The sequence below is a fragment of the Vulpes lagopus genome, chromosome 1 (assembly GCF_018345385.1).
Source record: "Vulpes lagopus strain Blue_001 chromosome 1, ASM1834538v1, whole genome shotgun sequence".
Classification (NCBI taxonomy): domain Eukaryota; kingdom Metazoa; phylum Chordata; class Mammalia; order Carnivora; family Canidae; genus Vulpes; species Vulpes lagopus.
The window spans coordinates 13,359,969-13,374,596 of NC_054824.1; the positions used below are offsets into that span (position 1 = coordinate 13,359,969).

The following is a 14,628-nucleotide window of genomic DNA, read 5'->3' on the forward strand; positions in this document are numbered from 1 at the left end:
TGCGTGTGTGCATGAGTCTGTGTGTGTGTGTCTGTCTGCAATCTTATAAGTGATCTCTATCAAAATCTCTTAATTTCAAGCATCTAAGTAAATCCTGCTTCCTGCTAGAAACCTAATTAATACTCCATCTATATGCCAATAACTCCCAAATTTATATCTCTTTCCAGACTACTTCCCTGAACTCTAGAGTCCTAAATTCACTTTCCTATTTGACAACTGTGTAGTAAAAAATTAACCTTGTCAAAGAGAGGTCTGGCCTTTGCTACTGGCTCCTGGGAGGTAATCTCTAAGCTCTTGGAATGTCCTGTCTGATCAGACTGTCTTTGTTTATCCAGGAGTCTTGGCTCACAGCTGATAGTCCAACAATGTAATTTATTGTAGGGTCTTTGGGTCTTGAAGTGTCAGATCAGCCTCTGGAGGGGCTAGAAACTACAGGTCAGCCAAGTGCATGTTTGGCCACATTTACAGGATCAACCCCCAATAAAAACTCTGGACACTCAACACTCACAAGAGCCTTCCTAGTTGGCACTACTCCATGCATATTGTCATTCAGTGTTGCCTTCAAAAGTTAGCATTGTCCACACGTTGAGTTGTTGGGAGAAGGCAAATGGAACCTCTGATTATGGACCTCTCCTGGACTCTGCTCCATGGGCTTCTTCTCCTGGCTGATCTTAATTTGTATCCTCCTGTTATAAATTCTAACAGTGAGTATAACAGCTTTAAGTCATTCTGGGAATTGTTCTAGTGAATAATCAAACTTGAGGGTGATATTGGGGATGTTTGAAGTTGCAATAAGTGTAAGAAGTGAGGATCGTTTTGGGGACGCCTGAATAATGCACCAATCTCTACTTTGATATATGGTAAACGCTACATGACATTCCAAAATTGGCTCTTCGTGTCCCCAGCCTCCAAAACTGCTCCCCGTTCAGTTTTCTCCACACGGTGTAATGGCAACTCTTAGAATTCCAGTTACTCAGGCCAAAAACCTCGGTGTCATCTTTGATCAGCTCTTGCCAGCACACTTCACATCCAAACTATTAGAAAATTTTTTTCTGCCAACTCTTACTGCTACTAACACACTGGATTGAGCTACTATGATCTCACAGATGGATTATTGTAGAAGCCTCCTAACTAGCATTGTCCTTACATATTTTTATGTCCACATATATCTAGTACCAACTCATGACCTATTAGGCTTATTTCATAAGTCTGGTGAGTGCAGTGATGGGGAGATTTTAAGATAGTAAGGTGGGGAAATGAAGTTGGCAGGATCGTACAGAACAGTTTTAGCACAGGCTTGGGTACAATAAGAGTGGTTAGGTGGAACTATGTTTAGTGGCCACTGAAATATGGAGTCCTTAGCTCAACTCAATTCCAAAGAACTAAGTCAAGAGACAAAGTCAAAGCATGAGACACGTTATAATAGTGGCTTATGATTCTCCAGGACAAGTGGAGGGAGATGTGCCTCCAGACAACTTGCCCATCTAAACTTATTCCAATAACAATACAGAGAGCACAATTCAGTCCTGCTGGGTTAGGGTCTCAGGGCTATAAGCAGGGGTCTTGGGTTCAGAATGGGGGAAGCAACAGGGATAATGGAGACAAAGTAGAGAATGCCAGAACTCCTTCCATGTGCTTGAAGCTGGGTCCAAGAATCAAGACTAGCTCCACACTACCTCACGGGCTCCTACCCGGTAACAGCCCACCTCAGAAAAGGGACTGAACTGAGGTATCACATGGAGTGTGTCTATGACCCCTGGAAGACAGAGGCTGCCAGCCTGATTATTACTCCTTAAGTCAATACCAAAATACGTTGTCCCTGTTTCTTCCCTTACTGTTAGGATAAAAACCAATTATGTCATCATTAGAAAGCAAACAGTGCTTTTGACGATGCCAAAGCTAAAACTCTTTGGCTGCTATAGCCTTGGGGTCTAAGTTCAATATGTGCTAGGGTCAATTTTCTATTTAGATTAATTCCATTTGTGAGGAGCCAATAAAATAAAGGTTGCATTTGTATCTGCTTACAGTTATTACAACTTGCTTGCATATGATTCATGAGCAGATAGGCACGTTAGTGACTGATTTCCAGCTAAGGTAACTTCAGTGCTGTGCTCTGAGGGGAGCCACAGTCATGGGAAGAGGCTTCTTCTTAGGCTGATCCAGGTCCACCCTATCATTTAATTTCTCTTTGTTCTCTTCATATAGCTGCTGAATGTGGGCCTGGGCTGGTATAATGAGGGAGGGCAAGTAAAAAGTTGGACAGTTTAATAAGAAGGCAGTTGTATTTGTCAGAACTCTTTTGGTAATATGTGCAGACCTAATTCACACTGCACTGAACAAAAATGGAACTCACTGTCTCCTGTAACTGAAATCAAACTCTAGGCAGGGTTAGAGACAATAATTTTTTTTTTCTGTTGCTCTGTTCTGTCTTTCTCTGTGTTGCTTCTGTTACCCCTCAACATTTTCCCACTTGATGGTACAGATAACCAACAGAAACTCACACATATCAACAGAGATTTTTTTGTCTAAAATTCTGTCAAAATCCCAAGAAGGACTCTGTCTGGCCCAGATTGGGATTATTTGGGGGTGGGGAGTAGAAAGGATGAAATTAGATGCATCAGTGGGTTGTAAAGATGAAACTGAGCCTTGCCCGAACCATAGAGACTAAGAATATCCCCTCCAAGAGATTCTGGACAAACATACAAACGCAACCCAGAAATGCAACACAATAATATTTTAGAAACTCTCTCAAAAGAAAGTACTTTGATTTGTGACCAGAGTTTGGTTCTATTTTGATTTAACGATTGTTTATAATTAATGTCACTTTGCTAATTTTCATCAAGCTGGGGCCTTTTAAAGACTCTAAGTGATAGAGACATTAAGTACATAGTAATTAGATCAGGACAGCAAGCACACCTCAGGAACATCCTAGGCAAACCAGGAGTTCTGTATGGTCCTCCTACTTCACAGCATCCTTGCCCTTCATCACAGCTACTTCATCATCTGCTGTCTTGGCAGTGCTACTGACCTACCACCAGTGGGACAGGCCCACCCATTGTTCAATTCTGATGGCCACACTGCAGGCTCTTTGTCTCGAGACAATCCTGCTTGGGTGCACACCTGTCTTTCTATCACTCTACCTGCCCTCTCAGCTTGTGATAACCCAACTTCAACTCTCCAGACGGGTGCTGATTAGCCAGCCTGCTGTCGTTTAATCCCCACTTGTGTCCAGGACAATGCAGTGAGGAGGCCGCAAATGATCCTTTACAGCTCTTATTTTGGCTCTGTCCCAGGATGCTGCTGTTACGTGGTTTACCCTGCCACTTAATACCTCAAATATGATTTAAAATTGACACTGATGAAACAGCTTAAGTTTTATGTGGTAGGCCTATGACTAACCATAGTTACCAGAACTACTATGTGTAAAATGTGACCCTTCAGGAGCTCATTTTATTTTATATTTTTGTCCCAGAAAAGAATGTCATTAGCCCCAGTGCCTTCAGCGATTATGCTCAATGAGCATACATCTTATCATATGAATAGCTGAAAAGATGTGAATATATCAGAAATACGTGACAGCACATAGCATGTGCTTTGAATTGGGAGTACAGAAGTAAAAGACAAAATATAAACAGTAGATGTTTGCCATCTATGAGATTATAGCATAGTGGGGAGATAGGCATGCAAATCATTTGCTTCAGTGAATTATATGTAATAGTGTGAATGCCTCTAAAGTGCAATGCAAGTGGTAGGGATAGAATGCCTAAGGAGGGGTAACCACTTGGTAGTTGAAAAAAGATGAATGTGCTTGTAAAAAAGAGAAAAGTGTGTGCATAAAACATATTGATATGAGAGTATGGAAGTTCTAAAACCTTATGTGCTATTTGGTCGGTACTGCTGGAAAATCAAATATAACTGTGGGAGATGAGGCTGGACCAGCAACAGGCAAGAACTGGTTATGAAGGGCATCTCCTTAGATTATACTTCGTAAGTAAAGGAACTTCATAGTTGCAAGTACTTAATGAATTCAGGCTGGCTGATGCAGAAAAAGAGAATTGATTAGAAAAATTCAGGTAGTTTCATGAAGCTCCAGCAAGGGAATTCAGTCATTCCTTAGAAACCAGAACTAAGCAGGAACAAGGTTATAAAGATATCACTATCTTTCACTTCTGCTCTTTTTTGTGTGCTGGCATCACTTATCTTCCTAATGAGATGGGTTTTCTCTGCTTCACATCAAATAGGAGACACAGCCATCTTTCAAATTCACTCCTGAGTTTACTTGTTATAGGTCCAGCAGCTGGCAGAGACCAACTAATATCTCTTGGTTCCAATTCCAAATTCCTGCATAGAGAATCTAATTGCCCTGGCTATGTTAACTCTTGGTCTACTCAACTGTAACCAGAAACATAGACTTACTCTTAAGCATCAGCCTGGGCCCTACCTCTGAGGGTGAGGAAGCTAGGGGATTTAGGGAGTTAGACGTGCTTGCCCTTCCCACTGTGGATCACTAAGGAAATTAGGGAAAACGAGATAAACAAATTTTCCTGTTAAAAGATTACTTTGATGGTATTTCTCAGGATGGATTTGCGGGTGGTACACTAGGGAACACTGGCATGGTGAAAGATATTAACGAAAAGGAGGTTGTCTTATATTTTAGCTTCTATCAGCATAAGAGAGAGAATAACAGGAAGCATTCCCTCTACACTCTGCTTCATCCTTGATTTGACTAATGTCCTACCACATATCTGTATCCATTCTCTATTATTTATTTCTCTGGAAACCGATTTCTTATAAAGAAGAACTGTCTTTGAATGTAACTACATCCTTAAGTGAGGCACCGTGTTAATTTTTTGAATTTTGACTTCAGCTCATAAGACTTTTAGGTTGCTCTGAAACACATGCTGCATAGATAACATATTAGACTTACATTAATCAAGATCGTAAGAGTGTCCTATAACACTAGACATTCAATCTATTATTTTATAATGAAGAATATATCTGTCACAAGCATGGCAATATTTGAATTGCATGACCACAGTATTCTCAAATTACATCAGAAACTATATCATAATCTGAACATTACTTAATGTTATTTTGGTATCAGAACAAAGGGAATTGGCCCAACAAATGTAATAATCATTTGTTGTGGGTTTGCATTTTATCCATAAGGACTCTGTGAAGAGGTACTCTTATCAGCCCCAATTTGCAGATAAAGTGAAGACACTAATATCTGGGTTATTAATTCAAAGTCATATGGCTAGAAAGTCACAAAACCAGATTCAAATCCTGGGAATCTTTCTCGAAATCCAGTATTCAGTCTTTGCATCCAGAATGCAATAACCTAGTCTTATTGGTAGTCTATCATCTAAGAATCTATTTTTCATTAACAATTTTTAGATGTGTCATCTGTGTTTTTCTGTGTAAATCTCTGTTTTTAAGAAACTCAAATATCCAATCAATCCTTTTCTGATGAACATATTCTTTTTTTGGTTATATTGGTAACTTCAGACAGGATATAATCAAGTTTTGCTTAGCTGGAAAACATTCTTTTAAGGTAGTCTTACAACTTTTAGTTCTCATTATGTTTTGATTTCACTGTTTCAACTCTCAGAGGGTGATTTAATTTCCAGGTGTTTCCAGAATACTTTACTCCAGCTTCCAACAGTGACAATGGCACATATGCAGTCCACTGAATTGTGCTGTAGGTTGTATTATATCTGTTTATAATCAGTTTGGGAAGTAAAATTATTCTATTTGCTATACAAACATAAATTATGCCATTGTACTTAAGTATAAATCTTATTTCTAAATTTCTAATCCAAAATATTTTTAGAGATTAACCATATATATGTATACATCTTGCAGATTTTCCTTTTTTGCTTCTGATTTTCATTTTTCCATTTCTATGCCTTTTCAAGCCCTTCCCACTTTCCCATAAGTCAACTAAGAATCTTTCAGTTTTAGTAAGATGAAGAAGGAATCCTTCTCTACCAAATCCTTCTCAAGCAATAACCTTACCCATTGCATGGCCTCTCTCATAAACTAATATTAAGCAATAGTCCCTAATTGTCATTCCATGTGGAACTCCTGAGTATAGGATCTAGTTAGCAACCCTCTGTGCCCCCCATCCCCATGCATTGTTCCTTGTTCCTGTTGCTTATCAGCATGATGTAACCTTGCTACCTCCACTAATTAGTCTCTTAATTTATATCCATGGGCCCTTGAGATTCATTCTAAATTATTTCATGAAAAAGAAAGACAAGTGGTTATTTTTATTCTTTTGCAACCCAGAGAATTTTTGATAATGCTATTTGATAATATTTAGATCACTTATTATACATAAAATTTGTTTTCTCAATTATTCACAAAACTTCTAAGAGGTAGTTTTTCCTCTATATAGGAAAAGGAGGCACAGGAATTTGAGCTAATTGAAAATGGCTTAAGTGGCAGAATTGGAATTTATTGTCATTGGTATGCCTATGTTTTGCTTATGAGCAATTATTCTTAAAAAGGTGGTAAGGGACCACCTTAAAAAGGTGGTAAGGGCCTGGGTAGCTCAGTGGTTAAGCGTCTGCCTTTGGCTCAGGGCGTGATTCTGGAGTCCTGGGATCGAGTCCCACATTAGGCATGGAGCCTGCTTCTCTCTCTGCCTGTGTCTCTGCCTCTCTCTTTGTGTCTCTCATGAATAAATAAATAAAATCTTTTAAAAAAAGAAAAAATTGGTAAAATGAGCTCAGTTTGGTTGGGGTGTCCTATTTCCTTTTGGCAAACATGTTTATAGGTAATGATTTGCATTAAAAATATTTATTCACTTACATGATAGGTAAAATAAGTTTCTATAAAAAATTCCATCAAAAAAAAAAAAAATTCCATCAAAAAAAAAAAAAATTCCATGTGTCAGACATTTTGGGCAGAACACAGACTTGTGGTCCATCTACTCAAATCTAAAAGGCTCATAACAGTTTTGCTATATGAAAATGCACTTGGTCCTTCATGGACAATTGAAGGAAACCCATGAACGCGAGACTTAGGGAAAGAAATGGGCATGAAATAACTTAGAGTCAGAGGCACCCTGAAAGCTGCTAGCTTTCCATTAGAATTAGGAATGAAAATCACTGATTTATCATTCTTAGCTATAGTTTTTATAGTATATGAAGGTTAAAGTTAGTAACATATGCAACATATGTAACATATTGCACATGTGAAACCTCTTGATAAAAATTCAATAATGCAATATAAAACACAATGTTTTCAAGGAAGGGCTGAGCATAATACGTGCAAGGTGAAGAGTAGAAACGAGAAAGATTTCAAAGAGGTAAACAGAGGAACGGGCTGGGCATGAAGAATGGTTCAAAAGGCAGAAGTAATGGCACAGCCATTGTCAGTTATGTGGCATAGAAGCTTGAGTGAATCCATAACCTGGCCTCATCCATGAGACAAATTGACACCTTATGTGGGTGGAAGGGCAGCAAAGTATGAGTTGGAAGTAGCATGGCTGAGGTAATTCAGTAGTAGAACAGCACTTCCTTTCAAATTGAAACCTAAATCAGAATCAAAAACTTTGTTTTAACATGGGCCGGCGTTGATCTTACATGTGTCAGAGAGTTGAGTGAGAAACAGGGGTGAGAAGAGTCAGTAGCAGTGGGTAGTATATAATTTCATTCACCCAGCTATTCAGGCACTAGAGATCCTAGGCCAGCTACCCAACCTGTGGAAAGCCTCTTTTAGCCAGAGACATAGAAGAGAGTATCAGAGAGAATAAAGCTTGCGGTTAGTACCCTAGTGAAATTCAGAACCAATCAGTATTTAATTCCAGCAGAAGATTGGGAAAAAAAATGTTGAACATGACAAAGTAAACAAACATCAGATCCCACTTACAACTTGGTACAGTTGTGGGTGCCAGAGAGTCACTGTAAGATACAAAGACCTTGATTTAAAACAGAAGATGGACTCTAAACCCAACCTGTATGAGGTAAAGGCTTATGTTAGGCTATCTAACTTGCTATTCACAAATTTTAATATTAGATATTTATTTGATTTATGATCAGCTTTTTAAGCAGCTGCTGCGCAGCACACCTTATCCTAAGTGCAGGGAAAATCATGAATTGGAGATCACTGAGACCTCAGAGTTTAATGGGGGAGATGGATAATAAACCATCAGTTGCAACGTACTATATGGTAAGTACTACCATGCAGGAAGCAGAGGCAGGAACAATTTTCTAGTAGAAAGATGTTTTTGGTGAAACTTTAAGAATCACGAGTTGAACAGGCAAAGAGGGGGGCTTGGCTCTTGGAGAAGAAGAAAACTATTTTAGGCAGAGGGAATTTATTGTAGAGAAGTATCGGAAACAACATGGTGAGTCTGGGGAACTTCAAATAATTCACTTTGCCTGGCATTGAACAAGGAGAAAATAGGATGGTGAGAGATGAGGTGGGAAACTTTGAAGAATGAAATAGGTATAATGTTCTGAGTGGGTAATTTGGTATAAAATAAATGAGGGCTGCCTGGGGCAAGCAATGATGACAGAGGTCTGGTAGAGGGAGTCCGTAGCATAACCTCAAAGTGGTGTCCTTCCATGGGCAGACTCTGCTTTCACTCTTTAAATCTGTTTACAACCTTCAGGCAACTTTCAGCACCTTTTCATATTTTCCAAAAGAAAACCTACAAGTGGAGATTCTACTGAAAAGTTAGTGGCAAGAGACAGGGGAAAAGATTTATATCAGAAGACAATCCCAAGTCTCTCTTCTTGGTTATGTGACACGTAGTCTCCTTCTGAAACACATTTGGCTCTTCACTGCATACACTAAGTCTCTCCCTCTTTCCTATGGCAAACATGATCTCTACTTCACCTCTCTCAGTCTTATGAACTAGCTGACATAGAAGCCCTGGAGGTCTATCCACCATGTGGGTTTATTAAAGCAAGCACAAATTGGGTCTCTCCTCGAGGAGACTACTCTGCTACCTGCTATGAAAAATCACATCCTTCATATATTAGAATTATCTTGGTTCTGCACTACCAAATCTTTCTTCCCTATTTGGCTGATTCTCTTCAGAATATAAGCATATTGTTATTGAATTTTAAATAAATTTTCTCTTGACATTAATTTCCCCACCAGCTATGCCCTTATCCATCTGCTTTCTTTTGTTAAAAAAAAAAAAAAAAAAAAGCTCCTAGACAGAGTTACCTATATTCACAGTCTCTGATTCCTCAACTCCCATTCTCACTTAAGCTCACTCTAATCAGGAGTTTGTCCCTACCACTCACTTCCCTGAAACTGTTCAACATCACCAATGGTCGCCAGGTTGCTAAACTCCATGGTCAAGTCTCAGCCTTCATTTCAGTTGACATATCAGCAACAAAGCTCCCTGCTTCTTGATAGGATTTCTTCACTGATTTCTGGAATATCTCATACTCTTGGTTTTCACTTTATCTTACAGACATCTCATCTCCCAGACTTCTTTTAGTTATTTATACTCATGGTGATCTCACCCAGTTTCGTGGTTTTAATGCATCTTCAAATGAATATTTCAGCCCATACCCTACAGGATCTCCAGACTCCTATAATCAACTGCTTATTCCATCACATCTCTATTTGAGCATTAGTAGACACTCAAACTTAACACATCCAAAGCTATACATTCTATTTCATTCCCAGTTCCCTTCTGGGAACAGAGTCACTGGTGAGAATTTCATTATTCAAGTTCCATGTTCGAATGTTTCCCTTGCTTGTTATGCTCTTCTCCACATGGCTTGCTCTCTCTATTTTGACCACCCTATTTAAAATTGTGGTCTTCTCCTTTTATGCTTCAGATTCCTTATATTGTTTTATTATTTTTTTTCTATTGCACTTTTACCCTCTAACATCCTATGTAATTTATATTTTTATGACACTGCTTGCTTATTCTCTGTCTTCTTCTACTAGAATATAAACTCCATGGAGGCAAGGATTTTTGTCATTATTTCTTGGATGCATCTCAAATGATTAGAGCATATCTAGTACACGATAGATGTTCAAAAACATTTGTTTAATGGATGGATGAATTACATGATCTTTAATCCCAAGAAGCTTTCAGTCCATTTGGAGAAATAAATTATATGTTGAAAAAAAGAATGTTTGCCAGGCAGAATGTGCCAAGTGATAAGTGAAGAGAATAGACCCAAAGTGCTAAGACATTGTTTTTTCTAAGGCTTCAGAAGATTGGGCTCAATTTGAATAATTCATTCAGGGGGGAAAATTGATCATAATCTAGGGAAGTGAGGATGGAGTAAAACATTTTAGATGAGAGCAATTTAGGGCCTCAATGCCATTGCATTTCTGAATTTAAAAGGAAGCTATTTGTTGCCAAAAAAAAAAATACAAAAAGAGTTTGTTCCAACTGGAGGTCTCTTTCTTCTTTGTCTACAAAACTGCAAAACAATACCCCACTAATGGTTCTTTTGGTTAATGCATATGCAGTGGTTGTTACTAGGTGCTGGGGGTGGGTGTACAGAAGGAAAGAAAATATCCCGTCTGTAAACCTCATTTCAAATCAGATTTTTTTCCCAAGTCAGTTAACTGCAAAATAAAAAGGAAAGGGAATTAAATAGTTACTTAGAAACAAAAGAAAAAAATGTAAGTGGGCCAAGGGAAAAGCTTTTAACAAATGTGAAAAAAATCACGCTGGCACTGATGATGGGCCACTTAGGAGTGATTATTTCTAATGGAGCAAAGAGGGCCAGTGGGTGCTGTGAGGTGCAGGCTAGAGGCTCCTCAAAGAGACCCTGGGCTTCCTGACTGTCACTTTCTCCTGGGGCCAGGGCAGACTTTCTGTCAATGCACCCCCACGCCTGCATCAGCTATTCCTAATACAGACAATTTTGAAATGAAACCATATGGGGTATAGCTTTTCCTTGTCCACTGACTATTTTTTCACAGGCAGTTGAGGGCTAAACTGAAATGGAAGTGGATAAATTTATCCTTGCCCCAAGACTTCCCTCTTGTCCTTCCTTTCTCATCAGTGACCCCCGCTAATGCTTCAGGAACGAAATGGACTCCAGACTTTTCCCTCTCCTAGTCAAAGAGAGGAAGATATGTTTCTGATCATTTAGACTGACATCTTTACTAATTGGTTTCTAATCTTTCCACTCTTGGGGATTATTAGTGTTTTAAACCTTTGCTCTTCAGTTGTGAGATCTAAAAAAAATCTGTCTATTTTGGAAGGTTGAGGAAAATTTAAGCATCTCAATTAATTCTAAGAATGGAGTCCAACTTGCTTTCAGGTTGCTTTGGTCAAAGAAAATAGTAATTTGTCTGGATCTCCCAGGGAGGCCTGTTGTAAGGAAATTGCCAAGGAGCACGGAATCACTTTTAACAGCATGAAGCATTTCTGGAAGATCTAGTGATGACACAACTCTTCTGGGCTTTACTGCTCTCATTTGCAGCCCTAAGGTGCAGTCTCTGCTCAGACTTGGTACTGAGGATCCCTTTGTACCCTCTTGCTCATCTTATATAACCTCCTTTTCTTCCCTTCCTCAGCCACCTGATATCAGCCATCAATGATCCAGGGCTCATATTCTGGGCTTTCTCCCTTGACTCTTGCCTGGTATCCCATCTGATTCCTTTGATTCTACCCTGAAGCACGGTGACCCTGTTGGCACCTTGAACATTTTATAAACTCATTTGCCCATTTTCTGTAAATCTCAAATCTCCCAGTTCATTATAGGCAGGATGTGCAGAATAGTTTAGGAAGTAGACACAGTTCTAATAATTTATGAGAATATAAGTAGAAGCTCAAATGTGGCTTGTACTTTTATGTGGACTCGAATAATCTCTGAAAATCTAGGCAGATAATCAGCTAGTAAACATCTTTTAGTTGTATCAACTGTTGGTGGATGTCTATGAGGAAATTGATTGTGAAACATTTTTAATATTACCCCAACCTACTGTGGCCCAGAGGCAAAGTGATAGAATGGAAAAAGCATGGACTTGAGAATCAGCTAAGGACAGTAAGTACTAATGAAATGTGTGACCTTGGCCAAGTTACATAACTTCTTTACTTCTTCTGTGCTCTCTATGATTTTTCTGTGCCTCCTGCAAGGATTAAATACCATGACAGGAATAAAAAATATGTATCACAATTAATGACGTTATTATTATTTTGCTTACTTATTTATTTGCTTGCTTATTTGTTTGTTTGATTTTATTCCAGAATGAACTATCTCCTTGGAGGGAAGTAAGAAGGGGAAATAGAAAGGAGCATTTGTAAAGAGAGTGGTTCTGGTGATTATTCAGAATATGTAGTCCCTTTAGTTCCTATAATTTTTAAAAGTATAATTACTATTATCTCAAATAGTAAATACATAGAATTATAGGTTGATAAACAACCCTTATAGCTTTAAACTCAAGCCTTAGTTTATCAAGTAAATCTCTGCATTAAGGACATTGAAGAGTAATAGTACACAGTATCTTGACCTATAGCTTAAAAAATCATTTTAAAGGAAATTTTCATATCTACTTACCAGAGAAATCATGGCAATTCAGTGAAACTATCTCTATACACATAGGTAATAAGCCCTACAATTTGTGGTTTCTAATGATCTACTAGAAACCAGAGTAGATCTTTAAGAATCTGAATGAATAGTTTATGTGATCTTTGGTCTAATTCAATCTCAAATATGTTCTTTATTTTTGTACCTCCAGGACCTGGAACAGTGCCAGGCATTTAGCAGATGACTAAAAAATGCTCATATGACCAATAGAATAGAGATATTGCTCCTCAATCCTTTTTTTTAAAAAAAAATTAAATTTGTTTTTTTAATTTAAATTCAATTTGCCAACATATAGGATAACACCCAGTGCTCATCCAATCAAGTGCCCTCCTTAGTACCCGTCACCCAGTTACCCCATTACCCCAACCACCTCCCTTTTGTTTGTTTCCCAGAGTTAGTAGTCTCTCATGGTTTGTCTCCCTCTCTAATTTTTCCCCACTCAGTTCCCCTCCTTTCCCTTATAATCCCTTTCATTATTTCTTATATTCCACATATAAGTGAAACCATATGATGATTGTCTTTCTCTGATTGACTTATTTCACTGATAGCTACCCAATCCTAATTGTATTGAGCCTGTGTATATTAATTTCTAGTTATAGACAGACCTTTTTTTAAAAGATTTTATTTATTTATTCATGAGAGACACAGAGAGAGAGGCAGAGACACAGGCAGAGGGAGAAGTAGGCTCCATGCAGGGAGCCTGACATGGGACTCGATTCTGGGACACCAGGATCACACCCCGGGCCAAAGGCAGGTGCCAAACCGCTGAGCCACCCAGGGATCCCCTAAAGATAGTCTCCTAACCCACACTTACCTACATACATATCATAAATATGCAATATATTTAACAAAAAACAATGCCTAGGAATATAGTAGGAGCAGCCAGTGGGTCTTCATCAGGAATGATGTTGCCTCCTGCAGACATCTGGCAATATCTAGAGATATTTTTGATTGTCAGAACTAAGAGTGAAGAATGCTACTGGCATTTAGTGAGCAGAGGCCAGGGATGCTGCTAAACATCCTACAATGTACAGGACAGCTCTCCTTACAGGAAAGAATGGTCTGGTCCCAATAGTATCAAGGACAAAACTCTGACCAAAAGCAATGGATATTTAAGACTGGTATGTAGCACATCACTACTGATGTACTTTCTGGTTCCCATGCTGAATGTTTTATGTACTCATCCATAATATGTGTATTCCAGCCATTTAGGTAGATTTTCCATTATCTAACTTTACTTTGCCTTCCCATTTACAATACGGCAGAAGCTATTCATCTCTAGTTAAAAAAAAAAAAAAAAGCAAAGGACTGAGTGAGTTGTATGAGGGGCATTATGCATCCTTTCTACAGTAACACTCTGCTGGTTTCAGATACAATCTTTATCTCTGTAGAACTGGAGATACTATATGCCATTTACTCTTCTCTGCTTATCTTCCATTTTTGTTTGTCTGGCTGCAGTTTTGTAATGTCATAAACATAAAACAAAAACAGGCTTAATGTGCATTTCTATAGCCTAGGAGAAAACTCTGGGTCTTCAAAAACCCATATAGTGCAAAAGTTGCAAAGATCATGTCATATTATTACATCTGTTTAATGGTTTCTGTAGACTTTAGCACTTCTCTACCTAAAGCCAATTGTCTACATCAGAGCATAGTCATGCAGAGATACGCAGAGATAAACTCTGGGTCCTACTTTATCTTCAGATGCTAAGTCCCTTCTTACCTGTCAATATGTAAAGAAGTCTATGTATTTATGTCAATACCTCTTACTTGTGGTTGCTGGTTTTTCCTTACTTGTGTCTATTGTGAGAAGATAGAGAGTTGTAATGAAGAACATGAGTGCCAGATTCAACATTTGGGATTCAGATGCTGATTCTGACACGTGGTAGTATTTTACCTTGGAACATTTCTTTACAACATAGATTCCACATTTGTTTAAATGGGAGCAATAACAGTTGTTGTGAAAATAGGAAAATGAGGAATGTGTGCTAAGTACTTAGATTGCAACTGTCATGCAGTAAGTTCTCAATAGCAGTTGTTGTCATGATAATCAATATTGATATTTATCCCTCATGCATTATTTATATCTTTCCTTTCTC

At 38.5% G+C, this 14,628-nt stretch overlaps 1 protein-coding gene across 8 annotated transcripts in view; it reads right to left on the reverse strand.

Annotated features, from left to right (window-relative positions):
- Nucleotides 1-14,628, reverse strand: part of GRIK2 (glutamate ionotropic receptor kainate type subunit 2) — a 638,483-nt gene that overhangs the window by 360,973 nt on the left and 262,882 nt on the right. The gene's annotated exons all lie outside the window — the stretch shown is intronic.